The following is a 7,698-nucleotide window of genomic DNA, read 5'->3' as shown; positions in this document are numbered from 1 at the left end:
TTGGTTCCTCCAGGTTTCTTCTCTGTGAACTTGAAATAATAATAACACAAATGTACGCCTGAAATTTATCTAATGTTACAAACCTGTGTGACCTCCACGAAATAAATTCATAACAATAACACAAATATCACAGGATTGTTGTGAACAACTTAGTTCAGGTAAAGTACTTAGTATCTGGAACATTACTAATGCTCAACAAATACCATTATTGTTATATATTATATATGATAATTACATAGTATATTAAAAACTAACTTAAGTAAATGGCTTTGAGGGTTCTATTATTTATCTATTGTTGCGTAACAATTTTCTCCCCAATTTAGCAGCCTTTAAACAACAAAGGTAGCTCAGAAAGGAGTCCTTTGTCTCCCAGGAATGGGCCTGCCTTGGTATCCCCACCGCACTTAGACATGGGAGCGGAGCGTGGCCTCTGTGCACAGGGAGCGAAGGATCTTGGAGTGCAGGGGCTGGGCCCACAGGCAGCCGAGTTCCCCACAGCAGGAGCTCCTCAAGGTACAATTCCCTTGGCTGCCACAGATAATCAAGTGTCAGTATAATTATGATGAGAAGGAAACAGTATTTGAATAGCTGGACAAACTACCTTCAAATGAGCACTTTAACAAATAAAAATCAGAACTTTTATTCAAAGAATTTTTGCATAGTTTTCATAGACATTTCAAAAACCAGTGGCTTAGAGACCAATTTCTGACTTAAATAAATCAAGATTTGTTAACTATTTACTAAAACATGCCCTGGATTTCCTTGATGCAGTGTTTAATTCAAATAAGACTGTAAAAAAGAAGTTAACAGGGAAAAGAACCTTGATTCTTGACTGATTTGTGGTTTCAAGGCATTTCTACAACATGTGCAAGATCCTTCTCACATATCTCTAATTCCCACACAAGCCTTTCTCTCCAGGGAGATAGTTCTCTCTGCCTAGAACACCATCAATTGCATCTTTGGCAATACTTTTCTCTCCAACTCTTAGTCTGTGACCAATATTGTCTCTCCAACATTTTGGAGAAACCTGCTGTGGATTGAAATTGGAGTCACAGTTTCGTTCTCAGAATGTGAGTCTGAGCCCTGCTGACCGCAAGGAGCCTGTGGTCAAGCTGAAGCCCATCCTGAAAGCTTTCAAGATCGAATTCTTACCACCCTATTATCAACTCACCTGGTGTCCAAATTTGTTAGGTGCTGTTTGGCCCCAGGAAAGCAGAGAATATTTCAATTCAGATTTTTATTCCTCCATTATGTGAAGTTTTATTTCTGAAATGCTGTTTTGTTTTGTTTTTTAAGACAATGCCTCTTGGTTTATTCACTTTGATCTCTAAATACATGCTGGATGTTTTCATGAAGTTAATTTCTGGGGTGGGAGGGGAAAATCTCTCAGCTTATTGAAATTACATCATTGGTTTGTCCCTATATTTTTGTGCCTTTAAAAGTAAGTATATAAACACCTGCCAGAAAAAATAGCTCAGACAAGAAGCCTCATAAATAAAACCCAGAGTTGAAAAGCGCTCACCAGTTCAGTGTTTTTGCTCTCATTTTTCTCACTCTTGATCTCACCCGTTACCAAGGGTTCTCAAACTTTAATGAGCATAAAAGTAACTCAGGGAGCTGGTTAAAAATGCAAATTCCAGAACACTATTCCCAAAATTTCAGATTCATTGGGCCTGGGAAAGAGCCCAAGAACCTGCATTTTTAACAAGCATCCAATGCAAATGATCTACAAATCACAATTTGAAATATTGTTTTAGACATTCACATTTAAACCAAAGATTCATAGCCGTGTTCTGTGTACAACTCACAAATGGCAAAACTGGCCACCTAAGCAGTAAATTCATGGACCCCAAATGCCTCACCTCCAGGGAAACAGAATGATGAGGGAGTCACTGGGACAAAAAAAGAGAGAGCGATTTGTGTCTGGCAAGCTCTGACTGGCTTAGGCAGGCTGGGGAGCATTGCATAGTCATTATGGCAAAGGAGTTGCTTTACCAACCCTTTGTTACGTTTACTTTGGTTTTGTTGCTTTCCAATTTCAGAGGTAACATATGTCTAGAGGAGGAAGAAATTTTCCTCTATCCTCCAGGTCCTTCTGGCTGTTCTAAGAATTAAATTGACATGAGACAGAATAACAGGAGAAAATCAAGCAAGCTTAATAACATGTACATGGGAGAAACCAAGGAAAAGTGAGTATTTCCAAAATGGCCAAAGCCACCACCTTTTAAATACCATCTTCAGCTAAAGACAAAAGAAGATGTTGAAGATAGTGTTTGGGACTTCAAAGGGGAGGAAGGAATTCACACGGAGATGGAAAAGCAAATGTTTCATCAACAATGTTGGCCATGCCTTGTACAGACAACGGGACATGGAGAGGACTTTGATGAAATGGGCCTTGCTAGGTTCCTCCCTGTCTACCACACCTGGTCCATATTATACTATGGGTATCTATGGTGATAGCTCCTTCCTGAAACAGGCTTTCGATCCTAAATTCTTTTAGGCAGTTAGGGAGAAGGTCAAAGTTTCTCCCTGAGTCTTTTGTTCTAAAAAATAATCAAGCCAAAGAGACACATTTTGGGATGGCCAATTCTGATCCCCTTATACATGCCTAGTGCAAAATTTTTGAAAACACAAAAAGAAAGCTAACCATTGAAAAATAATTTTACCTTTTGGATGTATATAAATGTCATTCCTTTCCATATTTATATATTATTATTTACCAAAAAAATCATGGTATATATAATGCAATGTAACACTTTTTTCCACCTGACAATATCCTTATTTTCCCAAGTCAAAAAAATACATTTATCTAAAAGATGATCTGTGTGGGGGGGTGGGGGGAAAGTGGTGCTGAGCTAACATCTCTGCCCATCTTCCTCTATTTTGTGTGTGGGATGCCTCCACAGCATGGCTTGATGAGCAGTGTGGAGGTCCATGCCCTGGATCCAAACCTGGGAACCCTGGCACCCAAGTGGAGCATGTAAACTTAACCGCTGTAGCACTGGGCCGGCCCCTAAAAGATGATTTTAAATGGCTGACTAGTGTCAGTCATGAAGATATTCCCCAATTTAATTAAGCATTCATTTGTTACCGCATCTTTAGTTCCACTGCACAGTGGACACTGGCATGCACTACTGCCATCCCCCCTCAACACATTTTAAATATTTGTGTAGAACTCTTCCCATCTTTCCCTTATTGTTTCTACCATTTACGTTGTACTCAGAAAGGCCTCCTCCGGATACATTCTGATGTTGAAATGCGCCGTATAATTAGCCTCAGTACTTTCGACTTAACACTCTCCTTTTCTACTCATGAAACAGAGGTGAGACCACCAAAGCAAATTATATCTCAGGCTTCAAGAATAGTTAGAGGGGCCGGGCCGGTGGCGCAGCAGTTAAGTGCCCACATTCTGTTCTGCTTCTCAGAGGCCCTGGGTTCACCAGTTCGGATCCCGGGTATGGACATGGTACTGCTTGGCAAAAAGGCATGCTGTGGTAGGTGTCCCACGTATAACGTAGAGGAAGATGGGCATGGATGTTAGCTCAGGGCCAGTCTTCCTCAGCAAAAAGAGGAGAACTGACAGTAGTTAGCTCAGGGTTAATCTTCCTCAAAAAAAAAAAAATGAATAGTTAGAACGGGGTCTTGTTGCTTTAGAAGTAAAGTGAAGTGGGAAGTGATGACCTCACTGTCCTCAAGTAACCTCTACTCACCCGAGTCCTTGGAACTTCCTACCCTTTGTGACTTGGCAGTTCACCACTCTAGGCCTACATGAGGTCCCATACTGTGTGTCATTCAGTAGCCTAGTGGTGGAAACAGAGAAGCACACTCTGGGGAAAGGTTCTTCCCCCAGAAGAATAACTGCTCTTGAGACTATAGATCTAAGGTTAATCGAATAATAACCTCATATTTGCATAAAATTATGAATACTTTATAAATGACCTTTAAAATACTAGGAAGAATGATAAACCTAGAGTCAGAATCTTTTTTTGTCCCCAGTTCTGCCGTCATTGATTTGTGACGCTTGTTAAAAAAAGATAATTCCTCAACCTTTTTGAAGTCAAGTTCCTCTTTCTTTAAGGTAAATAAGCTGTTTGTCATGTTCCTAAGTTCTCGTTCATTTCCAATATGTTTTATATGTGTATTCTACGTGGCATTTGAAGCATTCTTACATCAAGAAATTTCTTTTTCAGAAAAAAAGAAAAGTCATTTCAAATATTTTTAAAAAGTCATTTTGTAACAATTTTAAAGATAATTTGGCAAGCCCAATAAAATGATCTTTTTAAAAACACTATATCTTATAGAAATAGAACTAGTTGATTGGAGTTCCATGGAAGCATGCTTTTCTTTACTAGGCATAGATATTTCTAATACTTGGAGATATCCGAAAAAGTAAGGTTTAGACTCAAAAAGCCATGAGGTCCTCCTTATTTCTGCAGTTGGTGTGACATTATATCAAATGATCTGTGAGGTCCCTTCCTATTCTAAGATCGTAAGGTTTATTAGTATAAAACTTTTTCTGATTACAAATCTTTCTTCTGTGATGTTTTACTAGTCTTATAATAATGTAAAATAATGATCTTTCCACCTATAATGATTTGATTCATTTTTTTTAGTTCATACATTCTCGTAGAAATAGTATAATTGGCATAATAATGCCATTTATTATTCCCACTAGTGAGTTTTGTATCATTAGCTCATTTAATTACCATACAAGCTACTGCTGTAGCAAGACAGGCCCTGGGATCTCTGCCACCAGGACAGAAACAAAAATTAAAAACTAGAACTGTTTGGAAGAGAGACAAAAGCATGGTGAGCCTATTACATTTTAAAATACACGTAAATTCACAAATATATCATTTCCTCAAGTGACAAATGAATTGAATGCTTATGTAATAGTGTGATAGATGAGTTTTATAACATTTCTAAAATAGTCAATGTTATAAATGAGAATTTCCCAAATAATCTGGCAAAGAATGCTACTTCCTCAGGTTGTTAAAGGCTTGAATTGCCCAAACAAAGGAAGCCATTGTCCAATCGTTTGGAAAGTGCTGTTTTCAAGTTAAGCAGCTTTAATAACCAAAGGACGTCTCAGAGACTTCCTGTGTTAACACACCCTTTGACCTTCCAAGATGGGATGTACAACCTACTGCATTTCTCAAATCTGTTCACAGTGCTTTTCTCCCCCCACACCCACACCCAGAAAATCTCTCAGGAATGCTTAAAACAAGGTAACTCGCTGTGCACATGTGAGGTAAAGGAAGCCAGATTGCGAAATAACAGATGAAAAGGCAAAAAATGCTGTTTATGGGGAATGGAAGAAAGGCTTGCACCTATGACGAAGACCAATGATGGTTTGGGGAATGGAGGAAGAGATGGGGAGGAGCAGAACTCCCTGATATGTCTTGTGATGGCTAAAAAAGTCTTTTAACGTAAACAACTGGAAGTCACTTGTTTAAATTTTGATGTGACACTTCAAATGAAAAACAGTTACAGGGAACGTAAATCCAATGAAAGGTCACTTACTGTAATGTTATGGTGACCTCTTGTGGTTCAAAACCAAAATGACCCTTTGATAGACTAGTTCTGGCACCCTGAACATGTGCTTAAAAAACCTGTTTCAGTGTTCACCCAAACTGTCATCAGTGGTTATCTCTTCAGAGTCGTATTAGGGGTACTTACATCTCTGTATTTCTGTAATGGTTGAATTTTTTCAAAAAGTATGCATTTGCTCTGGGGAGCGGAAAAGAAAACAATAGCAACAGAACAAAACGTAAAATATAAGGGAAAGTGATCGTCTTTCTCAAGTAATTATTCATTTCTCTGCAAGTCAGACTATAGAATTTGGATTAAAGTACTAATTGATGCCCTTAAGCTTTTGAAATAAACGGCCATTCCAGGATCTTGAACGTTTTACCTTCACTTTATAGTTACACCTATGTGAATATTTTATCTAAATATTATGAGCGATTACTGATTTTTGCACTTTTCCAATTAGATTAAAAATTCTTGCTGTAGAACAGACTTACAGAAAGAAATTAAATAGGGTCACTGAAGAACACGGGATATTATGAAGAAAGACACGTACTGTGTCAGGTCCAGGTTTAATTAACTTACAAAAGCATACATATTATTTTGTTAAAGTACAAAAGGTGAACCATTAGGGTGAAGGGCAGATTACAAATCACTCATAGGACAGATTTCATAGCCAGCCGACAGCAGAAATACTTCTAGTCTTCTCTTCAAGAAGAAGAAAACATTAAAACACTCTTAAAACTTTATCCAAAGTCAACAAAGCATAAACGGTCCCACTTCTAACCTCACACCGAAGGATGCTTCTGGCTGCAGCAGCCCTGAGCGTCAATGGTTTTGATGACGGTTCTGCTATCCTCCTCTGTTTGTAGGAAGCCTGTGATGCGATGCTGTTCTGAGTCAAGGTCAAGGGAGCAGTCCTGGTTGCCAGAGCTGTTCCTGTCCCACAATTTCTGGGTTTTCTCACTGTAATCCATTTGAATCAAGTTGGGATTCTTGAAGAACACACACAGGAGTTAAGTTCATGGGGCTTGAAAACTCCATTTATTCAGCATAATGTTTTTCTTGGACTGATGGGGAGGTTTGTTTTGACATGTTCCAATTAGAAAAACTTAAGTACCCGGGAGAAAAGTTATGCAAACAGTCTGCAAAAGCCTTGCCTCCATGTGTGTGCGCAGGTGTCACCCCCAGTGGGCAGTGTGGGCCTTCACCCCCTTGCTGAGCTGCCCACCGCCCTGCAGAGGCCGCCGTGTCGTGATCACACATCAAGAACAGCAAAATTAAACCACAGCTCCTCGAAGAAACAGCTGATTCCGGGTCTGGGCAAAAATGGTACAAAATGAGCATGGAACATCCTGTTGTTACAGAAAGCAAGGAAGTCACCAAAGACGACCAAGTTTATATCAAAAGAACATGCTGACTATGTTTAAACACGCAAGTTAATAATATTTTTTATTTTTTAAGAAAGCCTTTATTGGTCACTTTTGGAGGATGTTAGAGAACCAACTCATTATTTGGAAAACTGGTAAGGAAATGAAATGAGGTAAGCATTTATCCTGCCTTTCTTTATGAACTGTAAACTAGGGTAACCAATATTTGATGTTGAGAAGTTACTTTTTATAGAAGTATTGCAGCTAATAAATGAAGAAGGAAAGATAAACTGCAAAATAATCGTTTTGTTACTCCGAATGAAGCAATGGATCTGGGTGGTGATCATAAATGGCTGCTGACATTAAACAAAAGTGAGAGACGGATGTCACGTGCATCCTGATGGAAGTACTCGATAATGCTGGGAAGTGCTCTCGCAAAAAAATCCAACATAAGAGTGATATAGTTTCCAGATCTACCTACCAACTTATAGGACTTACAGGAGACTGAGCAATAGGTCAAATGGCACTCAGGATGCAATCAGCAAATTCCAAACCATAGAAAATTCTAGAACTATGTGGCTCAGTTTCTTAACCAAAAAGCAGGGCTAGTGGGAGGGGAGGTGTACCTAAAAGAAAGTTAAGAGATGTGTAAACCAAATGTAATGCCTCCTCATTCAAACAAACCAAGTGTAAAAAAATAAAAATTATGTTGAGAAAATTTGAACATTGACTGGGTGTTTATTGTTAAGGAATAACTTTAAGTATTATAATATAATTATGATTATATTGTTAAAGGATC

This window comes from Equus asinus, chromosome 12 (genome assembly GCF_041296235.1).
Source record: "Equus asinus isolate D_3611 breed Donkey chromosome 12, EquAss-T2T_v2, whole genome shotgun sequence".
Taxonomy (NCBI): Eukaryota; Metazoa; Chordata; class Mammalia; order Perissodactyla; family Equidae; genus Equus; species Equus asinus.
The sequence above is the reverse complement of the archived record's forward strand: the minus strand, read 5'-3'. Positions refer to the sequence as shown.